This window comes from Rutidosis leptorrhynchoides, chromosome 8 (assembly GCF_046630445.1).
Source record: "Rutidosis leptorrhynchoides isolate AG116_Rl617_1_P2 chromosome 8, CSIRO_AGI_Rlap_v1, whole genome shotgun sequence".
NCBI lineage: Eukaryota > Viridiplantae > Streptophyta > Magnoliopsida > Asterales > Asteraceae > Rutidosis > Rutidosis leptorrhynchoides.
In genome coordinates this window covers 195,232,317-195,242,632 of record NC_092340.1, presented here as the reverse complement: position 1 = coordinate 195,242,632, position 10,316 = coordinate 195,232,317, and positions in this window count along the sequence as shown.

Genomic DNA, 10,316 nt, shown 5'->3' with positions numbered 1-10,316 from the left:
TTTACGGTGTTTTTCGTGTTTCCAGGTTTTAAATCATTAAGTTAGCATATCATATAGATATAGAACATGTGTTTAGTTGATTTTAAAAGTCAAGTTAGAAAGATTAACTTTTGTTTGCGAACAAGTTTAGAATTAACTAAACTATGTTCTAGTGATTACAAGTTTAAACCTTCGAATAAGATAGCTTTATATATATGAATCGAATGATGTTATGAACATCATTACTACCTTAAGTTCCTTGGATAAACCTACTGGAAAAGAAAAAAATGGATCTAGCTTCAACGGATCCTTGGATGGCTCGAAGTTCTTGAAGCAGAATCATGACACGAAAACAAGTTCAAGTAAGATCATCACTTGAAATAAGATTGTTATAGTTATATAAATTGAACCAAAGTTTGAATATGATTATTACCTTGTATTAGAATGATAACCTACTGTAAGAAACAAAGATTTCTTGAGGTTGGATGATCACCTTACAAGATTGGAAGTGAGCTAGCAAACTTGAAAGTATTCTTGATTTTATGTAACTAGAACTTGTAGAATATATGAAGAACACTTAGAACTTGAAGATAGAACTTGAGAGAGATCAATTAGATGAAGAAAATTGAAGAATGAAAGTGTTTGTAGGTGTTTTTGGTCGTTGGTGTATGGATTAGATATAAAGGATATGTAATTTTGTTTTCATGTAAATAAGTCATGAATGATTACTCATATTTTTGTAATTTTATGAGATATTTCATGCTAGTTTCTAAATGATGGTTCCCACATGTGTTAGGTGACTCACATGGTCTGCTAAGAGCTGATCATTGGAGTGTATATACCAATAGTACATACATCTAAAAGCTGTGTATTGTACGAGTACGAATACGGGTGCATACGAGTAGAATTGTTGATGAAACTGAACGAGGATGTAATTGTAAGCATTTTTGTTAAGTAGAAGTATTTTGATAAGTGTATTGAAGTCTTTCAAAAGTATATAAATACATATTAAAACACTACATGTATATACATTTTAACTGAGTCGTTAAGTCATCGTTAGTCGTTACATGTAAGTGTTGTTTTGAAACCTTTAGGTTAACGATCTTGTTAAATGTTGTTAACCCAATGTTTATAATATCAAATGAGATTTTAAATTATTATATTATCATGATATTATCATGTATGAATATCTCTTAATATGATATATATACATTAAATGTCTTTACAACGATAATCGTTACATATATGTCTCGTTTAAAAATCATTAAGTTAGTAGTCTTGTTTTTACATATGTAGTTCATTGTTAATATACTTAATGATATGTTTACTTATCATAGTATCATGTTAACTATATATATATCCATATATATGTCATCATATAGTTTTTACAAGTTTTAACGTTCGTGAATCACCGGTCAACTTGGGTGGTCAATTGTCTATATGAAACATATTTCAATTAAACAAGTCTTAATGTAAAGACCCGTCCTTATCCACCTGGACGAAGTCATCAACATTTGGTCCCATTGTGATGATCGACTCCAAATAATATCTTTAAGATGAGCAAATGCACAGCGGAAGACTTGATTCATACCTGAGAATAAACATGGTTAAAAGTGTCAACCAAAAGGTTGGTGAGTTCATAGGTTTATCATAACAATCATTTCAATATATTAATAGACCACAAGATTTCATAATCATAAACATAATACACTCGCAAGTGTATGTAAAGCATTCTAAGTGGTTGAGCACTTGGTAACCATACTTAACTATTAATCAACGTCGCATATTCCCTTTATTATGAAATCTCACTACACTGTACAAAGTGTAGCCTACAAAACGAAGTACTGTGCAACCGTTGAATACTGGTCGTCCAGTCCGGTTGGGGTTGTCAGGCCCGATAGATCTATCAACAGGATTCGCGTTTACAATACCCATGTAAATAGTAGTTACCAAGCTACAGGGAAGTATGCCAGTGGTACAACTCAACGTAGAATATATTTTTAAGTACTTGTGTCTATTTCGTAAACATTTATAAAAATATCGCATGTATTCTCAGTCCCAAAAATATATATAAAAGGGAGAAAATGAAACTCACCATACTGTATTTTGTAGTAAAAATACATATGACGTCATTTAACAAGTGTTAGGTGACTCACCATACTGTATTTTGGCCTCGGATTCACGAACCTATATCATTTCTATATATATTAACACACATAATTGAAATCCAATAAATTTATATATATACATTATATATATATATATATATATATATATATATATATATATATATATATATATATATATATATATATATTATTTGTTTGTTAAAATAGTAATTATAATAATACTAAATTAATATTGGTAATGGTAAGAATAATAATAATACTACTTAATATTAGTAATAAAGATAATATATATATATATATATATATATATATATATATATATATATATATATATATATATATATATATATATATATATATATATATATATATATATATATATATATATATATATATATATATATATATATATTATTTTTTTGTTAAAATAGTAATTATAATAATATTAAATTAATATTGGTAATGGTAAGAATAATAATAATACTACTTAATATTAGTAATAAAGATAATAATATTAATAACTCTATTAATGATAATAATAATGATATTAATAATAATAATATTAATTTTTTTTTTACTGTTAATGATAGTTATGATAAAGATTTTAATAATTATATAGTAATAATACTCATGATAATATTAATAATAATAGTTATAATAATTTGATTATAATGATAATGATATTTTTAATAATACTAATAATAACAATAATCATACTTATGTGATATTTAATATATAATCATAATATAACAATAATAATAATATTATTGATAATACAAATACAATTAATAATGACAATAATAATATTTATACCTATAATGAAGTCCATTAAAGGAGCCCAAGATAATGCCCATTTAATTGTTTCCAAACCCAATACTTCTATCAAATTTTCGGCCCAATATCACAGTCCACATATTTAGCCCAATTACTAAAGCCTGGAGCAGTTTGTTGTTAAAAAAATGATGCAAGCTGGGATTGAACTCGCAACCACCAGGTTAACACAAACACACCCAAACCACTCCTCCATTTTATCTCTTCTGATTTAATACCAACTTTTATATATGTAACCCGTATTATTTATCGATTTCCTCTTCTCCTAATTTAATAGAAACAGAAATAAAAAGGCATCAAGTAGCAGCGATAGTATCATGATGATCTTTATCATTATCGTTTTTTTATAGTAAATAACTCCTCATCATCTTTATTTCTTCCTCGTCGTTCATCGCTATTGTCACCATCATCATGATGATCAGAGGGAAAAAAAACAAAATTATAAGTATTAGTTTTATGGTTTAATGGATAGTGAAGGTGTCAACGGTGGCGGTTTTAATGGTTGTTATGATGATCCGTAAAACAAAGGGTGGCGAAGTAGCACGACAAACATGATCATGGTGATGGTTATTCAAAATAGAAACATCAAACCAGGGTGTTCTAATGATGGAGGTCGTGGTTGTTCTTGGTGATGATTCTTTGGTGAAGTTGTGGGTTCACGAAGAAGGTGAAGAAAAGTGATTTAATGGAGTCACGAAGGTGGTGGCGGGTTATGGTGGTGAAAGATAATGGCGACGGTGGTGATAAGAACAGAAAAAAAGTAAGTAGTAACAACAAATGATAGTTTTGAATGGTGATTTATCAAGCAACACATGAAACAAAAAAAAAATATAGTTTTTATGGACTTCGCTTTGGGGTGGTGGATTGATGGACCTAAAGTGGCATGACGGTGACCGATAGTTGTGGTGATGGGTGACTTAGTGGTTCATGACTACAAGATATCAGGTGGTGGTGGTGGTGTAATGGTGATGTGGCGTTCTTCAAGAATGTATATGTGTACTTATATAGAACTTAGATTATTTTATTTAATTTAATATTTAATATTTAATTTAATATGTAGTTATGATATAAGTAATTTGACATGTGAAAGAAAGGAGCCTGCCGACACTTTGATTTATTTTTTTAGTTCGCGGAGTACTATATCGTGTCCATTGCTAAACAGTTGACGTATAAAAGTGTTCCTAAAAATCCTAAATTTTTAGATTAAATATATTTAATTATTTCACTCATTACCGGTTTGAAACCTGGTCAAAAAGGTGTGCCTAATATTTATTCTTAATTCCAAGTAATCTGTACGGAGTGTTAAAATTCAACTCATCAAAGTAAAAAAATATTTTTAATAACTCTAAACTTTACATAACTTAATTATAGATCAATATTTAATTCCAAATTCTCATAAGTTTGAGTCTTAAACTTATTTAATATCATTCATAAAAATTGACCTATCATTCGAGCTCGATCTCAACTAAAAAAATTTAATATTTTTTTTAAAATTAATAAAATAGATTCTAAATATATTTTTAATAAAGCTAAAATTGATACAACCTATTTTCGGATCACCGTTTATCCTAAAATCACATAAGTTCATTTTTAACTCGTTTAATATCGATGAGATGATAACTGAGTGTCCTTGTCGTTTACTAATTAAATTCGAAACCACATATATATATTTAATATACTTCATTTATGTATATAGATATATTTTAAATAATAACTTTTATTATTAGTTTACATAATTAACTCTAACATTTACAATATATAATATTTCATTTTAAATATGCATACATATTTACAAGTAATCTTATTGTGAGTCGTCAGGAATTGTCAAGGGTCAAATGAATCCATATAAATAGTTCAAAGGTCAAATGTATACATGAACATAATTCTAAGTTTTTGAGACTTCAACATTACAGACTGTGCTTATCGTGTCGGAATCATATAAAGTTTAAAGTTTAAATTTGATCGAAAATTTTCGGGTCATTACAGTACCTACCCGTTAAAGAAATTTCGTCCCCGAAATTTGTTAGAGATCGTCATGGTTGACAATAAGTATGTTTTCATGACGAATATGAGTGGATAAATAGTGTTTTATCATTATAGATAAAACGATTCGATTACTCGAAGCGTACGAATGAAGCTATCACAAAATAGTGAAATGAAGTGATTAGAGGTTTGTCTTAACTTCTGACATAATCAAGGTTGATTTTCAGAATTCAAGGAATTTAAAGAAATCTTTTAATCAAAAAGGAATATGTTTAGAGATTAATTAGAATGAAAGAGTCGTGTAACATGGCACATGATGAGGTATGATCTGTAAATCATCATCACGTTCCATTAGAAATTTAGCATGACTTACTGTAATATAATGACGTTGGCCAAGTGTCATTATATTATACTAACTCATGCATCAGTTCCCAACACTACTTCAAAATCATTCATATTTTAAATTCGTATTTTAAAGAATATAGAAACTCAGACAGTTTCTTTTAGGATGTAACGCTGATGGTAGTATGGTGGAATATAAAAGGTTCTCTAGTAACAATAAATAAGCACGTATATATTTTGAGGTTATAATAAGGTTGTTTTGAACGAGAAGTCAAAATCAACTTGCTGGAGCTGTGACAAAATTGGCTAATTTGGAAAGGAATTGCAAGGTGATCATCGGTAATAACAATGTCAAAGGAATTAGAACAGATACGTGTTAAACGTTTACTCAGGTTTTCGAGTGTTTTCAGGTGCATAACTATATGCATCAATCTTTTCTTCCGTAGATGAAGTGCGGCTGGTTCGTCCTCTCGATCGAGGTGTTTTCAAGAATCATGAAAGAATTGAACATGGATTGGAATCGTTAAGATTCAAATGAGGTTTAAGATGAAAATCAAGTGGCAAACTTGAAGAAATGTTTAGTTTCATATGTTATAATCAATATTTTAATTCATTTTAATTGTCCATTATTATTAGTCCACAGTCGATAGTCCACAGTTAACAGTCCAGTAATTCATATATAGTTTAATATATTATATTCGAATTAATTAATACGTATCGTGACCCGTGTACCGGTCTCAGTATTGATCACAACTCAAACTATATATATATTTTTTGGAATTAACCTCAACCCTGTATAGCTAACTCCGTCATTTGCATATAGAGTGTCTATGGTTGTTCCAAGATAAATATATAGATGGGTCAATATGATATGTCAAAACCTTGTATACGTGTCCCGTTATTTAAAGTGCGTAAAATAAATACAGAAATTAAATGACGATAAATAAAATTGCGAGAATGTAAATTGCGAGAATGTAAATTGCGAGAATATAAATTGCGAGAATGTAAATTGCGATAATTAAATTGCGATAAATAAAATGTAACCAGTTAGCTAGGAACAGTTAGCGTGGATTCTTAACAATATTTCAATTAGTTAGTTCGTTTGTTTCTAACAAATTTTACTTTGTCCGATGTTTTCTTCATTATGCCACTTGTTGGATTCTATTAGGTCAAAATCCAAATATGAAATTGAACGAAAATGGATTCTGTGATGAACGGATACGTATATCTATGGATATAAGTAGAATAGTGACTGACTGTTGAATCAGAGTCGAAGAATGTACAGTGCAACTTATTAATGTGAAATCTAAATATTCCTCGGGTATTACCTACCCGTTAAAATATTTTCACCATTAACAGTTTGTACGAAAGAATTTTTAATTACAATCTTTATGAAAATATACATACATATATATTTTCTTCACATGTAATCATGGATTTTATGAGTTAATATGATATTAAACCCATTTGATTTACCGTTAGAACAAGAATATTTAATCTCTAAAACATTAGAGATTACATAATCGCCATGTCGAACGAAGATAAATGATGTAGAACGTCATGTAGAATGATGATTATACTCGAGGTACAGAATGAGATGTTGAGGCATGAAATGATGAAACTTAGGTTGTTGGTGTTACTGGTGTTGATGTTGGTGGTACGGTTGGTGCCGGTGATGTTGCTGAAGCTGGTAGGTTCTGCACCATATTTTCCAAAGCTACTGTAGTGACCCGAACTTTTCCATGTTTATATATATTAATTGAGATTGATATTTACATGATTAAATGTTTCCAACATGTTAAGCAATCAAACTTGTTAAGACTTGATTAATTGAAATATGTTTCATATAGACAATTGACCACCCAAGTTGACCGGTGATTCACGAACGTTAAAACTTGTAAAAACTATATGATGACATATATATGGATATATATATAGTTAACATGATACTATGATAAGTAAACATATCATTAAGTATATTAACAATGAACTACATATGTAAAAACAAGACTACTAACTTAATGATTTTTAAACGAGACATATATGTAACGATTATCGTTGTAAAGACATTTAATGTATATATATCATATTAAGAGATATTCATACATGATAATATCATGATAATATAATAATTTAAAATCTCATTTGATATTATAAACATTGGGTTAACAACATTTAACAAGATCGTTAACCTAAAGGTTTCAAAACAACACTTACATGTAACGACTAACGATGACTTAACGACTCAGTTAAAATGTATATACATGTAGTGTTTTAATATGTATTTATACACTTTTGAAAGACTTCAATACACTTATCAAAATACTTCTACTTAACAAAAATGCTTACAATTACATCCTCGTTCAGTTTCATCAACAATTCTACTCGTATGCACCCGTATTCGTACTCGTACAATACACAGCTTTTAGATGTATGTACTATTGGTATATACACTCCAATGATCAGCTCTTAGCAGCCCATGTGAGTCACCTAACACATGTGGGAACCATCATTTGGCAACTAGCATAAAATATCTCATAAAATTACAAAAATATGAGTAATCATTCATGACTTATTTACATGAAAACAAAATTACATATCCTTTATATCTAATCCATACACCAACGACCAAAAACACCTACAAACACTTTCATTCTTCAATTTTCTTCATCTAATTGATCTCTCTCAAGTTCTATCTTCAAGTTCTAAGTGTTCTTCATAAATTCCAAAAGTTCTAGTTACATAAAATCAAGAATACTTTCAAGTTTGCTAGCTCACTTCCAATCTTGTAAGGTGATCATCCAACCTCAAGAAATCTTTGTTTCTTACAGTAGGTTATCATTCTAATACAAGGTAATAATCATATTCAAACTTTGGTTCAATTTCTATAACTATAACAATCTTATTTCAAGTGATGATCTTACTTGAACTTTTTTCGTGTCATGATTCTGCTTCAAGAACTTCGAGCCATCCAAGGATCCATTGAAGCTAGATCCATTTTTCTCTTTTCCAGTAGGTTTATCCAAGGAACTTAAGGTAGTAATGATGTTCATAACATCATTCGATTCATACATATAAAGCTATCTTATTCGAAGGTTTAAACTTGTAATCACTAGAACATAGTTTAGTTAATTCTAAACTTGTTCGCAAACAAAAGTTAATCCTTCTAACTTGACTTTTAAAATCAACTAAACACATGTTCTATATCTATATGATATGCTAACTTAATGATTTAAAACCTGGAAACACGAAAAACACCGTAAAACCGGATTTACGCCGTCGTAGTAACACCGCGGGCTGTTTTGGGTTAGTTAATTAAAAACTATGATAAACTTTGATTTAAAAGTTGTTATTCTGAGAAAATGATTTTTATTATGAACATGAAACTATATCCAAAAATTATGGTTAAACTCAAAGTGGAAGTATGTTTTCTAAAATGGTCATCTAGACGTCGTTCTTTCGACTGAAATGACTACCTTTACAAAAACGACTTGTAACTTATTTTTCTGACTATAAACCTATACTTTTTATGTTTAGATTCATAAAATAGAGTTCAATATGAAACCATAGCAATTTGATTCACTCAAAACGGATTTAAAATGAAGAAGTTATGGGTAAAACAAGATTGGATAATTTTTCTCATTTTAGCTACGTGAAAATTGGTAACAAATCTATTCCAACCATAACTTAATCAACTTGTATTGTATATTATGTAATTTTGAGATACCATAAACACGTATACAATGTTTTGACCTATCATGTCGACACATCTATATATATTTCGGAACAACCATAGACACTCTATATGTGAATGTTGGAGTTAGCTATACAGGGTTGAGGTTGATTTCAAAATATATATAGTTTGAGTTGTGATCAATACTGAGATACGTATACACTGGGTCGTGGATTGATTCAAGATAATATTTATCGATTTATTTCTGTACATCTAACTGTGGACAACTAGTTGTAGGTTACTGACGAGGACAGCTGACTTAATAAACTTAAAACATCAAAATATATTAAAAGTGTTGTAAATATATTTTGAACATACTTTGATATATATGTATATATTGTTATAGGTTCGTGAATCAACCAGTGGCCAAGTCTTACTTCCCGACGAAGTAAAAATCTGTGAAAGTGAGTTATAGTCCCACTTTTAAAATCTAATATTTTTGGGATGAGAATACATGCAGGTTTTATAAATGATTTACAAAATAGACACAAGTACGTGAAACTACATTCTATGGTTGAATTATCGAAATCGAATATGCCCCTTTTTATTAAGTCTGGTAATCTAAGAATTAGGGAACAGACACCCTAATTGACGCGAATCCTAAAGATAGATCTATTGGGCCTAACAAACCCCATCCAAAGTACCGGATGCTTTAGTACTTCGAAATTTATATCATATCCGAAGGGTGTCCCGGAATGATGGGGATATTCTTATATATGCATCTTGTTAATGTCGGTTACCAGGTGTTCACCATATGAATGATTTTTATCTCTATGTATGGGATGTGTATTGAAATATGAAATCTTGTGGTCTATTGTTACGATTTGATATATATAGGTTAAACCTATAACTCACCAACATTTTTGTTGACGTTTAAAGCATGTTTATTCTCAGGTGAATATTAAGAGCTTCCGCTGTTGTATACTAAAATAAGGACAAGATTTGGAGTCCATGTTTGTATGATATTGTGTAAAAACTGCATTCAAGAAACTGATTTCGATGTAACATATTTGTATTGTAAACCATTATGTAATGGTCGTGTGTAAACAGGATATTTTAGATTATCATTATTTGATAATCTACGTAAAGCTTTTTAAACCTTTATTTATGAAATAAAGGTTATGGTTTGTTTTAAAATGAATGCAGTCTTTGAAAAACGTCTCATATAGAGGTCAAAACCTCGCAACGAAATCAATTAATATGGAACGTTTTTAATCAATAAGAACGGGACATTTCAGTTGGTATCCGAGCGTTGGTCTTAGAGAACCAGAATTTTGCATTAGTGTGTCTTATCGAGTTTGTTAGGATGCATTAGTGAG